Here is a 19,514-nt window from a genome sequence, read left to right on the forward strand (position 1 = left end):
CTACATTGGGCCAAAGCATTTGTTTAATTGCAGAGTTGCTGGATCAGAGAAGTTTCTGCAAAAGCCACAGACTATGCCAAAAGCTAACTTTCTTTCCTCAGACTTCCTAGTTTCTGCTCTCATCTGAACTTGTTCCTTTCTGGTATTAAGTTGCCCTACATCAGCCACTGATATATTCTCGTGTTTACTGACCTAGGCAGCCAAACAAAGATTGTAAGAGATAGGAAAGACTGACCTGCCAGTGCACAAAATTATTATTTGAATTGAGTCTTACAAGATGAACAGTTTGTGTTCTTATTTTTTTCTATAAGCATCTAATTTTACTTCCATAATTAAAAACCCAAAACACTTCAGATGGGAAGAAAATCTAGTTCCAGTAGGAACAGTCTATTCCTCACACTTCCAATGTCATGGGTTACTTCTTCATTTTTCCAAACAGTAGTCAACAAGATGATTCCTCCTGAATTTGCAAGGCTTTTTGACAATTTATCTAGCTCAGCCCTCATAGTTTGTGTGTTCATTTATGTTGCTGTCTTGGATTGTGATCCAGGACTGTTGTCTTGCTTTTAGAGCCCTGGAAGCTTGGTTAGCCATATTACAAAAAGAGGGAACCTAGTGACAGAAATTGATGTGTTATGGAAGGTTCAGGAAAATTCCTCCCAAAGGCCCATAATTTCAACCTCCACATGGTTTCTGTTTCCAAAACTAAGCCCATATTTGGTGAAGGTACTTGCTGAGAAATTTAGTATTTTAGGAAGCATACAAAAAATGAATAACAGACGATTTAAAAAACAACAACAAAATGTTGGGACAATTAGGTCCCCTATTGAAAAAATTACACAATGACTAAAACAAGATTCAAATAATTTGAGTTAAATGAAACAACAAATAAATAGCCATACTGTAGCTTAAAGAAAATAAAAAATATATATATTTACCAAAACTCTAGAGGTACAAGGGCTTTCTAATCTTTAAAGCAGCAGCAGAACTCTCAAAGAAATAAAATCACTACAAAATTCAAAGCTACTATACATCAACAAAGAAAAAAAATCAAGCAAACACATAATCAAAAATAAAATAGAAAAAAAATAATGTTATACCGAGTGAAGTACAGCAATCTTAAAAGGTCACATGCTGTGTGATTCCATCTGTGTAACATTCTCAAAATGACAGTTATAGCCATGGAGAAGAGATTAGTGCTTTCCAGGGATTAGGGATGAGAGGCGAGGATGGGTCTTTTATTTCAAAATAACAAAAAAATTAAAGTAGTAAATATTTAAAAGTTTATGCACAGCATAGGAAACCATCAACAAAAAGAAAAGACAACCCACTGAATGGGATACATCTGGTACGGGCTGAATATCCAAAATTTATAAAGAACTTACAAAACTCAACACCAAACAAACAAACAATTCAATAAATAATAGGCAAATGACCTGAATAGACCCTTCTCCAAAGGGGATATACAGATGACTAATAGACATATGATAAGATGTTCAATGTCACTAATCATCAGAGAAATGCAAACTAAAAGAACAATGAGATATCACCTCATGCATGTCAGAATGGCTATCATCAATAAATCAACAAACAACAAGTATTGGCTAGGATGTGGAGAAAATAGGACCCTCATGCACTATTGATAGGAATGCAGACTGGTGTAGCCACTGTGGAATGTAGTATGGAGTTACCTCAAAAAATTAAAAATGGAACTACTCTTTGACCTGGTAATTTGACTTCTGGAAATTTATCTGAAGAAACACGAAACACTAATTCGAAAGACTATATGCACCCTTATATCCATTGTAGCATTATTTAAAATAGCCAAGATTTAGAAGCAGCCCAAGTGTCATCAGTAGATGAGTGGATAAAACAGCTATGGTACATTTACATAGTGGAATACTACTCAGTTATAAAAGAGAAGAAAATTTACCCTTTTTGACAGCATGGATGGACTTGGAGAACATTGTGCAAAGTGAAATAAGTCAGTCAGAGAAAGACAAGTACCATACGTAGAATCTAATGAACAAACTGAACTAATAAGCCAAATAGAGACAGTCTCATAGATGACAGCTCTGGCGAAGAGGGGAGGGGTTAAGCAAAAAAGAGAAAGAAAGAGAAAGAGCCTGGCTGGTGTGGCTCAGCAGTTGAGCATTGACCCATAAACCAACAGTTCACTGGATTGATTCTGGTCAAGGCACATGCCTGCGTTGTGGGCTCGATCCCCTGTAGGGGCATGCAGAAGGCAGCTGATCCATGTTTTTCTCTCATTGATGTTTCTATATCTCTTTCCCTCTTCCTTCCTTTTCCTCTAAAATCAGTAAAAACACTCTTGTTTAAAAAAGAGAAAGAACTCATGGACATGGGCAACAATGTGGTGATTGTGGAGGGGTGGTAAGGAGTGGGTGGAGGTGGAAGAGTGTATACGGGGATAAATGCTAATGGGAAAAAAACAAGTAAAATAAAGAAAGTAAATGGACAAAAATATATTATTAAGCTTTGAAAACTGTGCTATCCAATAGAAGTATAATTTAAACCACATTTGTTAATAAATTAAACATACTTAAACATTTTCAGTCTTTGTTATTTGTATTGGAGCAGATATGCAATCATCCTCAATAATGTACTCTTTGTTCTGGAATGTTTGTTCTGAAATGTTCAGTATTTGAAGAAGTAGATACACATTTATTTGATGTTATTTAACAGATATGCCTTTCTTTATTTTATGTTAAAGGTCCAACAAACCTTTGAGAAGAGAGTAAACTGAATCAGATCTCTTTCCTTTGGGCTTAACAACATGAGCTATATTTGATGGGTCAAGTTAATCCTGTCCTAGGTCAACCAGCTGTTTAGCCATGGGTAGAAATTCACAAATAGGGAGGGAAGAGTCAGAAATCCTCCACCCCATGTCTAAAGGGTCAGAGAGGAATGTTATTCTCCAGGTTCGTCTTGTGGTGTAAAATATAATCTCTTCATATCAAGCCACTCTGACCCATTAGCCATGATTGTGTGATGACATAGAAACTAATGGGCACATTGCTAGTCAAGGCATATACTGGGAATCACAGCAGAGAATAGCACTGAGGAAAGAGATGACAGATATCTTCTCCTAATCAGAAATAAAAGATTATTGATGATTAGCAATGATGGAAATGCTTTGACCATTACTGAACTGGACAAGAATTGCATCAAATAGTTGTGATCCATATACAGGGTGTCCCCCCAAAATGTATATACATTATAAAGGCAGTGTGTATTAAAATACATTTCATTTTCAAAATGTAATGGAATCTATAGCTATCAGCTATTAAAGTGTGTTTACATTTTTGGGGGGACACCCTGTATTTTCAGCATTAATAGCAAAGAATGAATTCTTTTTTTAGAATTAACTGGATTTTCTAAATCTTCTCTCTTTGCAACAGGGAAAACCAGAATTGGACTATCACGCTAACTTAAGTCCCTGATTTTTAAAAAATCTTAATAAAGAGAAGAGAATCATGGGGAGGGAGGAAGGTTCTCTTTTTTAAAAATATATTTTTATTGATTTCAGAGAAGAAGGGAGAGGGAGAGAGAGATAGAAACATCAATGATGAGATAGAATCATTGATTGGCTGCCTCTTGCACACCCCACACTGAGGACCAGGGAGTGCTTGTGGGATGCTTAAATTATAACTATTTAAATATTATTTCCTTCCTTCTAAAATAAAAGGGGGAAAGCATTTACATTAAAATGGCATTTATCTTGATCATTAGTTATAATGGTAAAAAAATTGAACTCACTCATCCAGCTGGCCAGCGTGGCTAAGTGGTTGAGCACTGACCTATGAGCCAGGAGGTCATGGTTTGATTCAAGGTCAGGGCATATGCCCCAGTTGCAGGCTCAATCCCCACTGTGGGGCATGCAGGATGCAGCCAATCAATGATTCTCTCTCATCATTGATGTTTCTCTCTCTCTCCCTTCCTCTCTGAAATCTATAAAAATATATTTAAAAAAATTGGAACTAACCAAAGTTAGTAATGATTAAGTAGAATATTCTTTCTGACACTACATTCATAGCAGCTAGATCACTAGTATCTGTTACACAGAAGGTATGCAGTGCAAATTACAAAATAAATAAATGCCTGAACAACTCTTCAAATGAATTATCTACTCTCAGGTTATAAATCCTAGGATTACAAATTATAAATGATAAATATAAGTGATAATTTCAGGATTATAAATTCTACACTGTTATTGAAATGATTGTGTTAATTGTGATATGAAAAATGTGAATATGATAATGTTGAGTGAAAAAATACATAGAATATAAAGTAGTGTCTGCAGAAATGATTCTTAAAATTCGGCATACATAATGTTACCAGGAGGGCTTGTAGAGTCTCAACACCAGTTTCTGCTTCAGTAGGCCTGGAATAGGGCCCACTAATTTGCATTTCTAGCATGTTCCCTGGTGATGCCCATGCTGGTAGATCAAGATCATATTTTGAAAACTACTCATCTAAAGGATGATTACAAGTATGTAAAATAAGTAAATAAAATTTTATATGAAAAAGTGTTGAACAAGTAAAATTATGCCAAGAAAATAGAGTTAACAGTGATTGTCTTTGGAGGGTGGGATCATGGCTTCTGGTTCCCTTCTTTGTACCTTTCTTTATTTTTCAAATTGTTTGTAGTCATTTATATTACTTTAAATTGGAAAAATTTTTAAAAATGCCAAGTAGCTTAAATATAAAACAAAAGCAAATCACAATGTGATGAGTACACAATAAAGGGAAATACTGATTTTCTCTGAAGAGACAGTGAAGTCTGAATGAAGGGGATAACTTAAGTGACTGGTCTGTGCTTACCTCTAGTATTGATTACATGACCTCTGTTAGAACTCCCTAATACTAAATTGATCCCTCACTTGAAACCTAGAGTCAATCTCTTTTAGGAACTTTAATTTTCTAAAGATGACCCCACTGACCTTGATGACAGTTCAGCCCACATTTGATTTGGTTATTCTTTTGTTCTTGGTGACTAGATAGAGGTTCCTTGAGACCAGGCCTCAGGTTTCACTTTGTTTAACATGCCATTAGGCTAGGTATGTAAAAATACTTCAATTTCCCATGCTCAATTTGAGTTTATATTTTCTGTTTGCCCATCAGGATCCACAACTCTCCATTATTCTCTCTGTTCCAGAAGGTAGATAATTTTGTAAATGATAACCTATTTATTTAAGTAATTTAACATTGGAAGAAAGGCCTGCCAAGGATTAAACAAGAAGAAATAAATTGAAATTCTTACTTCAAAAATTAGCTATAGTGGGGATTGGAACTGGGTGCCTCAGACATGCAAAACATGTGCTCTACCACTGAGCTACACCTTGGCTGAGTGTAGATAATTTAGGACTGCAATAAAAGGCTCCCTTGAGTTCTGCTTCCAGGTGGTCTGACTGATGGGAAACACTAGAAGATGGGAGTGGAGGAAGGTTGGTGTATTTTACTCCCATGACCCTGCTAGACCATGGGTTGGCAGTGTCTCTATTCCTTCACTGAAGGCCTTACCTCTTCTAGAATTTTTCTTTCCTCTAGCTCCACATCTTTCTACAAATTCTGGTATCTGCTTTCTACTTTTGTTCCTTCACACATAGGATACTAGTTGCTCCCCTTGCTACTAGTTTGATGATGCTTTCATGCCCCTTATTGGTTTCACTTAATCCTGCCAATATCTTGTACATAATCCCTTTATTAAATTCTCCTAAAATTACTCCATTTGAGTAGGCCATGTGTTTCCTGCTGGGACCTTTGCTGGTATATCTCCTGTTCATTTTAATTTTGTTGTTTATGGATATAAGCCTTTATCTTACAGAAAATATGAGGCAGAAGCTCCCTATGGCCTAGCATGAAATATAAAGAGCACAGGCTTTAGAGAAAAACATATTGTTTCAAATATGAATTTTGCCACTTCCTTCCTAAAGAACACAGCTAATTTATTTAAGAAACTCAATTTTATTTTCCCTGAGAAATGGTGTTTATCGTTTCTCACTCACTGAGCCATTAAAGGGTTAAGTAAGAACACGTTTCAAATATCCAGTAGCACTGGGCTCATATATATGTGCTCTAAAATTACATTCTCCCCTTTCCTCTCTATGCTGGACCCGCCACACCAGTAAAAGAGGAATGTTCTTTTGTTATCTCACTGTGTCTCTGAACCTGTTCCAAGCATCCTCTGCTGCAGATTCAGCCGCCCTCCAAATTCATAAACAATTCTTGCCTTTCTGGGTAATGTACTCTACCTCCCATGTATCTCTTTTCCCCGGGCTGTAATTAGGACCATCTGAGTTCTAGAGAGTTAGACCTTCTGCCCTGAGAAGGACCCAACAAGCAGATGGGGTTTGGATGCTAGTTTCTCCCCAAAGACATGGAGTTGCTTCCCTATGTGTGGAAGCAACATGGTTGCTTGTTTTGTGAAGCGCAGGACATGGATGTCTAGATTATACCTCATTGCTACCAAAGAGCAAGCCCTTTTTCAGTGGGAACACTACTTCACAATATTAAGATAAAACATTTCAATATGGCATGGCAGATCAGAACTTTGTGTGAGACAAGGGCCAGGTAATTTATATGCATTTATGCCCTTAGCCCTTAGAATATGCCTGTAGGGTTATTTCCAGAGAAGGGTGGTGGAGGGCAGGAATTAACTACAAAGCATAACAAGGAAACCACTTGGGGTGATGGAAATGTTCTATATCTTCATCATGGTGGTAGATACACTTCTGTATATATTTGTCCAAATTCATCAAATCATACACACAATTGTACCAGTTTTAATGGGAATTTTGTTGTATATAAATGTACATCAATAAATTGATTATAAAATAGTCTCTCAAAGGTCAGTATATGATTCCTACTCTCTACAATCTTTTAGATTAAATTTTGACTTTTTAAATATATCTTAAATTCCTCAAAAATTTGTTAGATGCAGGGGTGAGAAAAGACAGGAATATTATTCCTACCTATTCCAGTTGACTATAGCTATAGAGTTTATAAAGAATACGAAGGAGGGGGAATATTCAGTGTTATATGTTGTCAGGAGCTCAATTTTTCACAGATAAGTTCAAGAAGAGATCCCAACATGGTCACCAATTATTCTTTGTCTATTAAAACAACCATCTTAATGTTGGAAGAATAGCAGTGACTTAATTAATATTCATTGATTTGTTAAATTTAGCAAAAACATATGGAAAGTGCACTGGCCCGAAATGCTCAATATTTGTGGGAAAGACATTTTATAATGTATGTGTAAGGTTACAGGGTATAGTGTCATAACTCTCATAAGCAATTTGGAGAATTGTTCAAAATTTCCCATAAAAGATCTGAGCTAGAGAGTCATATTTAAGAGGCATTTACATGGTGAAGTTTATTTGTTTTCTTTATAATTTTTGATTATATATAATAGGGATGTTTCTAATATTTGTAGTTTATTATTGCATTTGCTCCTATCACTGTAAAATTAAGGACAAAAAAAGAGAGTTGGAGAGACTTTAGCGTGGTAAGATCATCCAGGTAACCCCTCTCATTTTAAGCCTTTAGTCCTAGAATACATAGCATACTAATAGAAAGGCCAGGTCCAGGGATTTTCTTCCTGACTCAATTCAGATTCCAATGTGTTTTGTCATATACTGAGTCTCTAAAAAGGGGTTTACCCTTGAGGTTACAGAGAAATAATGTGAAAAGAAAACTTCGCACACACTGATGAATGTATCTAACGATAAGGCATGTATACAGCAGGCAGGTGTCTCTAATCAGGAGGATGGGGAAGAACAGCTGCATAGCACATAAAGGCTCATTGGCCACCAAAAAGATAAATGGGGAACAGTTGGTTTTCCACCAGAATCATACCTCCCATAATGCCCTTGTCTCTGCTTTTCTGTGACACAAATATTCTTCCAGGCCAAAGGGGAAGACACATTTATAGATCATTGAGACAGCTGTTGTTATTAAAGAGGATAATTTGTCCCAGCTTCAGAAATTGCTCTCATTGGTCACCATGGAAGTGAGCCCAGATGCTTTCTGTTATGAAATTCAATGTCAAACCAATTATTGAATGTACTGATGCATCCTGATATCTGAGATGAAGAAATTGCAAATTAGGCCATTTCCTCTTTGTAAATTTAAATTCTGACATTTTGTACCGTCATGATTTATGCCAGCTTCTAGGCAGTAGAAATGTTGCTGCTTGACTGCCTAGTCCTTCTCAGGGTAGGTATAAAATGTCCCAAAAGACAGCAAACTTCATGGAAAAAAAAGTTGATTAAATTTATCTTATTATGTATAATATTAATGTAGATAGGTCAGATCTAAGTGGGAGACTTAACACAAGCTTTGATTGTAGTTGGATATTTCTAGGACCTGCCTGGTCCTACTGGCAAGAACAAAGTTGTTGGATCTAGGCTGTCCTGGGCCTTATCATGAGTATGGCTTCTGCTTGGGTGACCTTGGAAATACAGCAAGTAGTCTTGGCAAATTTTCTTATATGTAAAATGGGGATTCAAGCACTCAGTTAAGACACTCTACCTTTCAAACTGACAATTTTCATTTGAGGTTGCTGCAAAGCTTCTTGTTGAGTAATTAATAACATAAAGGTAAACATCAGGGACTTGACTGGTTCATAGAACTGTATTTCAAACATATAAATTCACATATTGGAAGTAAAGCACTGTATATATGCTATTATATATACTCTTTTTATGTGTATGTATAGACACACACACACACACACACACACACACATAAGCATCTGCGGCGTGTGGGGATGGTTTCCGTTTTGGATGCATGGCAATTAAGGCGATAATGTATATGTGTGTGTGTGTGTGTGTGTGTGTGTGTGTGTGTGTGTGTAATGTATTTTTTTGTTTATTTTTGGCCTAATTTGTCACTTGCAACCAAGGATTCTGACTAACATAGGCAGAAAGATTGACGACCAGAACAAAGAAAGGAAACAGGAAAGATGACAAGATGGATAATGCTTGGAAAACTGGGTTTATGGATTTAAAAAGAGCTCAACTGATGTCTTACTCAAATATATTTGCCTAAAACCTTAAGCATGATGTTTATAGGGGTAGTGGTGTGTCTTTATATTAAAGAGAATGCCTCTAACATTGGTTTATAACAGCTTGTAGATACAATAAAGTATACTAAGGAAGCTCTCTTCTATTCCTAGTTTATTAAAACTACCTTTTAAAACCATGAGTAGTATGGAATAGCATAAATTATATTTTCTGTATCTATTGACATACTCTTTTTATTTTAATTGGTTATTATAGTACATTGTAATAACATATTGTTTGCTTTTATTTAGTTAATTAATATATAATTGACATATATTATATTAGTTTTAAGTCTATAACATAATGATTCCATACTTGTATATAAGTCTAGTTAACATCCATCATCACTTATAATTTTTCTTGTTATGAGAACTGTTAAGATCTACTATCTTAAGAACTTTCAAATACACACTACAGTATTATTTACTGTAGTCACCATTCTGTACATCTCCCTATAGTCCTCACCCATCTTCATCACTATAATTTTGCCACTTCACAAATGCTATGTAAATAGAATCATATAATATGTAGCCTTTTGAATTGGCCCTTTTCACTCAAGATAAGGCTCTTGAGATCCATGGAAGTTGCTGTTTCAAGATATTGGTTCTACATTTTTCTTTCATTGCTGAGTCCACTGTATGGATGTATCACAATTTGCTTAAACATGAAAACACTGCAGAGCATTTGAGTTGATTTCAGTTTTTGGTTATTACAAATAAAGCTGATATATTTGTGTGCAGAATTTTATGTGAATGTAATTTTTTATTTCCTTGGGGCAGGGTTGACAAACTATGGCCTGTAGAACAAATCTGGCCCATGGCCTGTTTTTGTAAAACCCAAAAGGTTTGTAATACCCACACTCATAAGAATATCTGTAACCGAAAAGAATAACAATGCCAAGTATTGGAGATGGTTAGGAGAAACTAGATCCCTCCTACATTGATTATGTTACTGATGGGAATGGAAAGTGAGACTGCTTTGGAATTAATTTGACAGTTTCTTACAAAAATATACATTTAGCATGTGATTTACCAATTTGGTTTCTAGCTATTTAGCCACATGAAATGAAACATATGTTCACGCAAATGTAAAAATGCTCTTTACATTTTTTATAGGTTTGAAAAAATAAAATGAATATGCAATAGAGATGGTATTTGGCTCACAAAACCGAAATGTTTACTATCTAGCGATTTACCGGAAAAGTTTGACAACCTTGGCTCAGGAGTGAACATCAAGAGGGCACTGGTGGGTCATGTGGTAAGTGCACATTTGATTTTATAAGAAACAACCAAACTGTTTTCCAGAGTGGCTGTTACACTTTCTTTTCCCATCAGCAGCGTATCAGTTGTTCCACATGCTCATCAGCATTTAGGAAGAATTGTTACTGAAGAGATTTTAATAGGGATGTTATTGAGCTTTCGATTTGCATTTCTAGTGACTAATGATGTTAATCATGTTTTCATGTATTTATTTGCTATCCATATGTGATTTGTTAGTGAAATGTCTATTTGAATATTTTTCTTTCCATTTTGTAATTGAATTATGTATTTTCTTACTGTTGAGATGACAGTTTTATTTCTTTTTTTAAAAATATATAATCTGGATACAATTCCTTTGTTGGTTATGTAAAATTGCAAATATTTTCTCCCATACTGTGGCTTGTTCTTCTTTCTCTAAAACTATTTTTTATCCAGCATATATTTTAATTGTGATGAAGTTCTATTTTATTGACATTTTCTTTTATGTATTTTTTGCTTTTGGTGTCATGTCTAAAACTCTTTATCTCATTCTAGGTATTAGAGATTTTCTCCTATGTTTTCTTCTAAAAGATTAAATGTTTTACATTTACATTTAAATGTGAGATCTAACTGAGTTAATTTTTATACAAAGTAGAAGGCTTTAATTGAAGATATTAAGTTTTAAAATTGGATAGTGTGATTCTACTAATTATATTCTTCCATTCAAATTTTAGAAAGAGCTTATTACTTTCAACAACAACAAAAAATGCCATTGGAATTTTGATAGGGTTATATAGAATCTACATATCTGTTTGTGGACAAGTGTGTATTAAAACTATGGAATATGCCAATCTGAACATATAGTATTTTTCTCTAGGTTCAAATGGCCCCTTATTGTTTAAAACAGTATTTTATATTTTTAAATATGCAGGTATTTGACAGTTAGAAAGAATCCCTACCTCCCCTGAGTGCCCCACAAAACTTATATCTGCTTTTCTTAAGAAACATCTTTTATTTAGTTTTATTTTTGTATTTTGCATAATGGCAGCCCTTGTCCCACTTGGAGACAGATATATTATCATGGCTCTCACAAGTCATGGTGCGTAGGCACTTCAGAGGCATATGTCTTTGTAAGCTGAGCATAAAGAACATATAGAGAAATAAGAAAAATGATATTGTCTTGAATCCTGAAGGAAAAAGAATGGCTTTATATATTTCTAAAATAACTATCGGAATCTGTCATTTCACTGGGGAATATTTCAACCTACTAAATATCTCCTTAATTTGGTTAATGTTATTAAAGTACCCACTTAATACTATTCAGTTTTATTTCTAAAATACATGAACTCATAGCCCTAGCCAGGTAGCTCAGTTGGTTGGAGCATTGTCCCAATAGACCAAGGTTGTGGGTTCCATCCCTGGTCAAGGCACATACAAAAATCAACCAATGAATGCATAAATAAGTAGAACAGCAAATCTCTCTCTCTCCCGCCGCCCCCCGCCTCTCAAATCAGTAAAAATAAAAACTAACAAACAAAAAACATGTACTCGTACAAGGTTTAGTTCTCTGTCCCATACTTTGCTGGTTTTTAGGACTTCTAAGACATTTACCTAGGAAAAATATATTTTAACTAAAAAATTCTTTAGTTGTTTTGAAATTGCCTAATGGAACTATTAGGTTGCTTATTAAAGTATATTTTTATGTTTTTAGGAAATATTTGTGTGAGAAGTACTTTTTTTTAAATCTGAGGACCAAGAAGGTATATCTGATTAATGTTAATATTCTGGGAGTCTCCAATTGCATATTGTAATGCTAGATTATAGTAAGATTATACAGTCTAATTTTTCTTCATATGGAGCTGCAATTTAGAATACTTTTGAAAATAAGTTTTAGAGGTGGCTCCAACTTCATCAACTATATCATTATAACCGAATTTATTCTGTGAATAGCAGCACTCTTTTGAGAAGATAACATTGGATTAAACTTGCTAATTCACCAAAAAGCTTGGTTTCTTTTAAGATGTTATGATTGCTAAATAAGAAAAAGATAATTAATCTTCTTAAATAAGTGTCATTTCTTAGAAGACATGCTTGAAGAATGTAGAATTTTGTTTCAATGTTTTCTCTTTATCATTATCTTTCAAAGTTATTTTTGATAAAAAATATCCCTTTATCAAAATGCAAATAACTGCCATGAACAATAAAAAATTTTTATTCAGAAGGCCTAGGAAAAATCCAAGCCTGCCATGATTAGGTTTATAAATTATTATGCTTCTTAAATAGCTATTAAAGTTTTAATTTCTAAAAAATGTATTATGAGATATAACTTTGTACAAGGAGGCAACTTAGCATAATCAACTTTCTTATTGAGGTCTTATTACTGTTACTGGTAGAAAAAGACAGCATTGTACCCAATTGAGTTCAAAGTTTAGATGGTAAGAGCAGAGTTATAATTCTTTAATCTTTTTTCTCTAATACACTCCTTGATATGAGTTATTTTCACCCTATTCCTAGTGAGGCAGTGCTAAATTTTACTCTTTCTAACGTTAATACCTCAGCACTTAGATCTTGGATATAATTCATGCCTAGACAATTGGGCCAGTGTACTAGGGGATATGTACAATATTCACTAACTAAAGGTGTTTGTTATGAACCTAGAATATGTGAATTGCTTTTATAGGCATGGGGGTATAGTAGTGACTAACACAGGTGGAAATATCTTGAATTTAGTTTTAATGAAACTCAATGTTTCTAGTTCTCTTCTCAGTTCTGTCAGTTTTTGCCGAAGGTATTTTGCCACTGTGTTATTAGATGAATACAATACATTTAGGATTGTTAGGTCTTTTTGGAAAATTGACTACTCTATCATTGTGTAATACCACTTTTTATTCCTGGTAGTCTTCCTTGTTTTGAAGTCAGTTTATTAATACAGCTACTCCAGCTTTCTTTGGTTTAGTGTTAGCATGGTATATCTTTCTTCATTCCTTTACTTTAACCTATATGAGATTTTATATTTAAAGTGAGTGTTTTATAGACAACATATAATTGAATCTTGATTTTTTCTATTTTGCATTTATTCTAACAATCTCTGTCTTTTAATTATAGAATATTTTAAACATTGCTAAAACTAGACAGTATAATGGTCTTAAATGTACCTATCAACCATCTTCAACATTTACCAGCTTATTGTTAGTCATGGATTATATATAACTCTCACTCGTTCCATCTTCCCAGGATTATTTTAAAGCAAACTCCAGGCATCATATAATTTAATATGTAAATATTTTACTAGGAAAGTCTAAAATATGACTTTTTCTTAGATATAAACACAATACCATTATCACATCTAAAAGAGATGACTCCTTACTATTATCAAATATTCATTCAGTATTCACATTTTCCCAATTATCATATATATATTTAGAGGCCTGGTGCATGACTGCACCCTCTTGCAGTCTGGGAGCCCTCAGGGGATGTTGGACTGATAGCTTAGGCCCACTCCCCACCAGCCATGAGCCAGGCTTCTGGCTGAGCAGTGCTCCCCCTGTGAAAGCGCACTGACCACCAGGGGGGCAGCTCCGGAGTCCCCCTCCCCCACTTCCCTTTGCCCAAAGTGAGCACTTTTCTCCCTGACAGTTTATGGCTCTAGCTGCTTCTCCTCCAGGTGGGCAGATCTCAAACACTGCATTTCTCTGGATATGTCTTTCTCTCCTAATTTTGGTGTGGTAGTTTGCCCTGAAAACTCAGTTCTTGTGATGTTATTATAGAGTTTTTCAGAATTTTTATTACTTCGGGGTTATCATTTGCTCTTAATGATATCCTAGTGATATAAGCACACATGAATTAATTAAAAGGGGAGGTAAGCATATGCTAATTATGAGTGAGTTTGCTGTTTCACATAAGCTTAGATAGAATATAGGACTTGTCCAACGTCATACACACATTTCTTTTCAAGACTCTTGCTTCCAACTCAGATAATGCTAAATGACTCAGAGCAAACTTGATAAGAGATATTTGTCTATTGAATTTCCTAATGAAAATTACTATGTTATGCATCCACCAACCCTACAGACATTCTAATTGATTGTTCTCAGGAGACTAAACCTTTCATGAATACAACAGTAAGGGCAAGACAACTGAAATGGCATGATATATGATTTTTAATGACACTCTTTGGCATGACCAAACAGATTAGATTCAAATAAATGATTTTGTATCTTACTAGTTGACGATCCCACATTTAGTACCCATTCTAACAAAGCCTCTTCTATTTGTAGTAAATATCTCTTTTTGTAAAAAAAAATATTGGCTTAATTTAGTCTTTCCTGTTATGTATTTATTTATTTTTAGATAGAAAGGAAGGGAGAGGGAGAGAGAGAGAAACATCAATGTGAACGTGAAATATCTATTGGCTGCCTCCTGCACAGGCCCCCTACATGGGGATCAAGCCTGAAACCCAGTCATGTGTCCTGACCTGGAATCAAACCAGAGTGGGACAGTGCCCAACCAATTGAGCCACATCTGCCAGGATCTCATATTATCACTTTTACTTCTCTAACTTGTAAAAATGTTTGCGTGATATATTTTTGGGAGAGAGGTGGTAGCAGAACTTTGATGAGGGTATAAGTCTCTACCATATCAAGAACTAATTGGACTTGCAATGGATTCCAAAAACATTGCTACTGGACCTTGCTGATTGTACTGTACAGATTTTATTTCCTGCTCTGAAGTAAAAAATCATTGGTTCACCTTCAAGATAGAGAATAATGAGATTTTTTTTTTTATCTGGCAACAGTCTCAGAAACCATAGTATCTCACTCTTCATTTATAAATAAGGAAACTGAGGCTTAAAAAATTGAAGTGACTGGAGTAACTAATAGGTGAAAACTAGAACTACAACTCGAACTTCAGAATAAATTATTGAATATTTACCACATATGAGGCATTGTACTAGGCAAGAGGGTTTATAGAATTGAATATGGAATGATGCTGTGTCCCTTGAAGCTCAATTTCTCAGGGGAGGAAAACATAAAGAGATGTTTACAAAGCACTGTGTGATGTTCTTACTCTAAATTTGTGGAGTCAGAAACACAAATTTGAATCTCAATTCTACTTCTTAATTGACTTGGCAAGTCAATTAGACTCTCATATTCATTTCCTCATCTGTTAAATGAGGGTTAATATTAGTTATCTTAGAGTTGTTATTCTATTCAATGTAATGGCTCAGGTAAAAGTTCTTAAAATTGTAAAGCTTAGTAAAATGTAAAGGATTATTATTTATCTTGTGTACTTATTAACCAAAAATGCACACACCCAGTGGTAAACTATGCTGCCATATCTGCATCCCACCCAGTATAGGTACATATACAAAGTGATAGTATATAGTTTTCATATTCATATTTTTTACCACATTCAGTTGGCTGTTTAGGTTAATCAATAAAATATACTCACAATTAAAAGGGCTCTTTTGCAAAAGTTATTTTCTATTAAATAAATTAATAAAGAATTTGCTTATTTTTCTTTACTGAAAATCTGTCTTATTTGCTTAGCTTAATTAAATCTCAACATACTTGTGTGTTCTTTCTACATAATGATTATTGACAATTAGTAATTTTTAATAATGAAATTCTTCTAGTGATAAGGGAATTTATCCAGTCATGTGGCAGCCTAATGAATCTACATTTAATCTCTCTAGGGTAGGATTTGTATGTGACCATGATAACAAAAAGTTTCTGCTATATCTGGACTTCAGAAAATAGCAAAATAGTTGCCTATCAGAGTCAAAGTGTGAAAGGAAATAGATGATGTGACAGATATAGGGAATGGTTAAGGAAACAAGTTGTTTTTTGATTTATGATGCAGTGACTTTTAATGTGGACCTATTATACAGCCATATTATACAATAATAAACTCGTTCTCTAATATGATTTACAGATGTGCTACAGAGACTAGCACAAGAACTTTTATTCAAGGATTGTTACAGGCTATCTCATCTGAGTTTAGGTGATAGGTCATCTCAGATTACAGGTGAGAAAATTAAGCCTCAGTTAGGTATCTGGCCCAAGGTCAAAACGTTTGTGAATAGCTCTGGGATTCAAGTTCAAATTTATCCAAAGCAATGGTTTTCTACTGCCCACATAACCTTCCTTATGGTAAAAAAAAGATGATAAAGCTATTTGTAAGAGTAGATGATGCATTTAATTAGTGTTTTAAGTGAACACATGGTGTTTACAATTATGATCCTATTTCCAAGGATGACTGTGTTCCTTCCAGTGAAGGGCTTGGTCACTTCGTGGCAAATGTTACTATTCTTCAGCTAACACAATTCAATACCACCCACATTTTTATGAAAAATAGGGTTCTAAGTGGTACAGATAAGATGATCTTTGAGAAATAAATGAGGCATTTTAAGAACTTCAATATATTATTTTGTAAAAAATAACAAAATAAATATAGTGGCCTTTTCTCCTTAATTTCTAGAAAAACTAAGGAATTTTACTAGCTTTCTTTCTACAGATGACATGATTTTATGAAGAGACCAAGTAAGGGCATCAGCAGAAATATCTTGATTTACAGCTAGACAATCTCAGGATTCTCACCCATTTTTTAGAAAAGCCTTGATATGTCACAAGAAAATTATTGAACTCAGAATACCAAGTGCTAAGCCTATCCTTTTTACTTTTATTAGTTTTTCTTGTCCAAAAATGTTTTTTTCCCCATTTCTGAATTTATCTGCCCTTATCTAACAACTGAGGGACCAAGATATCATTATTTCTTAAGTGCTTTTGGCTCCGATATCTTAAGATGAAAAAATAACTTAAGTGAAGGATACTAAGTTCATGCAAAAATGAAACTGTTTTTTCCTATGGCAAGCTTAGTCATTAAAAAAAAGATTCAATATAAAACAAATAGAACAACAATAAAAGCAAAATCTCCCAAACGTATTAGATTTAGAGTTCAGGGTAGATTGGAGTATTTTATAATGTGAATTAGGAACTGGGTATATGAAAAAAGAACAGCAAATGACAAATATATAAGTAAATAAACTATTCCCCCCCTTTATATTTAAAAAGTAAGTGTAACTATTGAAAGCAAATATAAAACAATCTAGTGTGGCTTTTAATAAATATGTATGTAATATATATGACAATTATACCATAAAGTAGGAAAAAATATACACCTATATATCTGGAAAGATTCTCTATTTCACTTGGAATGGTAATATGTTAACTCTAAGTACACCATGAAAAATTAAATATGTATATTTTAATCCCTAGAGCAAGCACTATAATACAAGAAGATATAGCCAAAAAGTCAACAGATAAATTACAATGGAATACCAGAATACATTCACATAATCCAAAAGAAGGCAGGAAAGGAGTAGCAGATGAACAGAAACTGACTAGAAAAAACAGACATTAAATATTAAAATAAATGGTCAACCTAAATCTGAGCATATTCATTTATTTTTTTAAATATATTTTATTGATTTTTCTTTTTACAGAGAGGAAGGGAGAAGGATAGAGAGTCAGAAACATCGATGAGAGAGACACATCGATGAGCTGCCTCCTGCACACCTCCTACTGGGGATGTGCCTGCAACCAAGGTACGTGCCCTTGACCGGAATCGAACCTGGGACTCTTCAGTCCGCAGGCCGATGCTCCATCCACTGAGCCAAACCCGCCAGGGCTGAGCATATTCATTATTACATTAAATGAAATGGTTTAGGTCTAGAGTTCCTGGTAAGATGTTGTAAACATAAGGTACCCTCTCTCTCCCATTGAATATGACTATAAATCCTAAAATAAAAACAAAACAAACAAACAAAAAATCCCAAAGTGCATGGAATGGCTATTTGAAAAAAACCTCTGGAAAGTAAATAGTAGCAGTTAAATAAGGGAAGACATGAATTAAATATACCACCTTATCATCATCAGTGAGTTTAGCCCGTTTTCTCCCTCCAGTATCCCCCAGTAGAGTTCAATTTATTTGAAACCTGAAGTAAGTACCACAGCACAGAGAGTGTTCCAAGAAACTTACTGGATTTCTGGCTCGATGAGTGAGCAAGGGAACACCTAATGCTCACAGGAAGTTTGGAATCTATCCCTTTAATTCTCTCATTCTTTTCTAGGTTCTCTTATTGTCCGCAGGTAGAGATTGCAATTGGTGTCAATGGGAGACTTCAGGAGCCAACATTCTGAGTGAGGGAAACCTTTCCTGAATTGTGGTTGCTGTCTGATGTTAATTTGGGGAATTCTCAATCATTATGTTTCAAATATTTCTTCTGTTCCTTTCTCTCTATTTTTTCCTTCCAGAGTCCCATTGCACATATGTTGCACCTTTTATAGTTGTCCCATAGCCCTTGGATAGTCTGTATTTTTCTTTTCTTTTTTATTTTTTGGGGGGCTTTTTTTTCTATTTGCTTTTGGTTTTTGAGGGTTCTATTGATATATCACCAGCTCAGAGAGTCTCTCTTCAACTATGTCCAGCCCATTAAAAACATTATTCATTTCTGTTATACTGTGTTTTTTTTTTTATCTCTAACATTTCTTTTGATCCTTTCTTCTTTTTATCTCTCTGTTTACATTGCCTACCTGTTCTTGCATACTATCTACATTATCCATTAGAGTCTTTAGTGTATTCACCACAGTTGTTTTAAATTCCTGTCTGACAATTCCAACATTTCTGACATGTCTGATTCTATGCTTGCTCTGTCTCTTCCCATGACCTCATCGCTCGTAGGTCCACACTCAACCACTAAGCCATGCCTGCTGGGCTCCTCAATTTTTTTTCCTTTTGTATGCCTTGTAATTTTTTTCATGATAGCTGGACATGATGTGCTGGATAAAAGGAACTGCTTTAAATAGTTCTTTAATAATGTGGTGGTGAAGTGTGCAGAAAGGGGAAACATTTTATATTCTTATAATTAGGTCCCAACCATCCTGTTTAGCTGTCAAGAAAAAAATGCCTCTGGACTATGAAATTTACAAGTGTTTCTGTGTTTCTTCCTCTCCTCTTCGATGGTACAGGGTGGTGAGAGTGGACTGGAGTTGGGTACTTCTCCTCCCCAGATCAGTGAAACTCTGATGATACCTCAGTAGGTTAGACTCTGGTTAATTAGTAATTACTTTCTCCTGAGGGAAGGCCTTGTTAAGAAGAAGAGTTCTCTGGTTTATTTCAAAATGAT

The sequence above is a fragment of the Myotis brandtii genome, unplaced genomic scaffold, assembly GCF_000412655.1.
Source record: "Myotis brandtii unplaced genomic scaffold, ASM41265v1 scaffold335, whole genome shotgun sequence".
Lineage (NCBI taxonomy): Eukaryota > Metazoa > Chordata > Mammalia > Chiroptera > Vespertilionidae > Myotis > Myotis brandtii.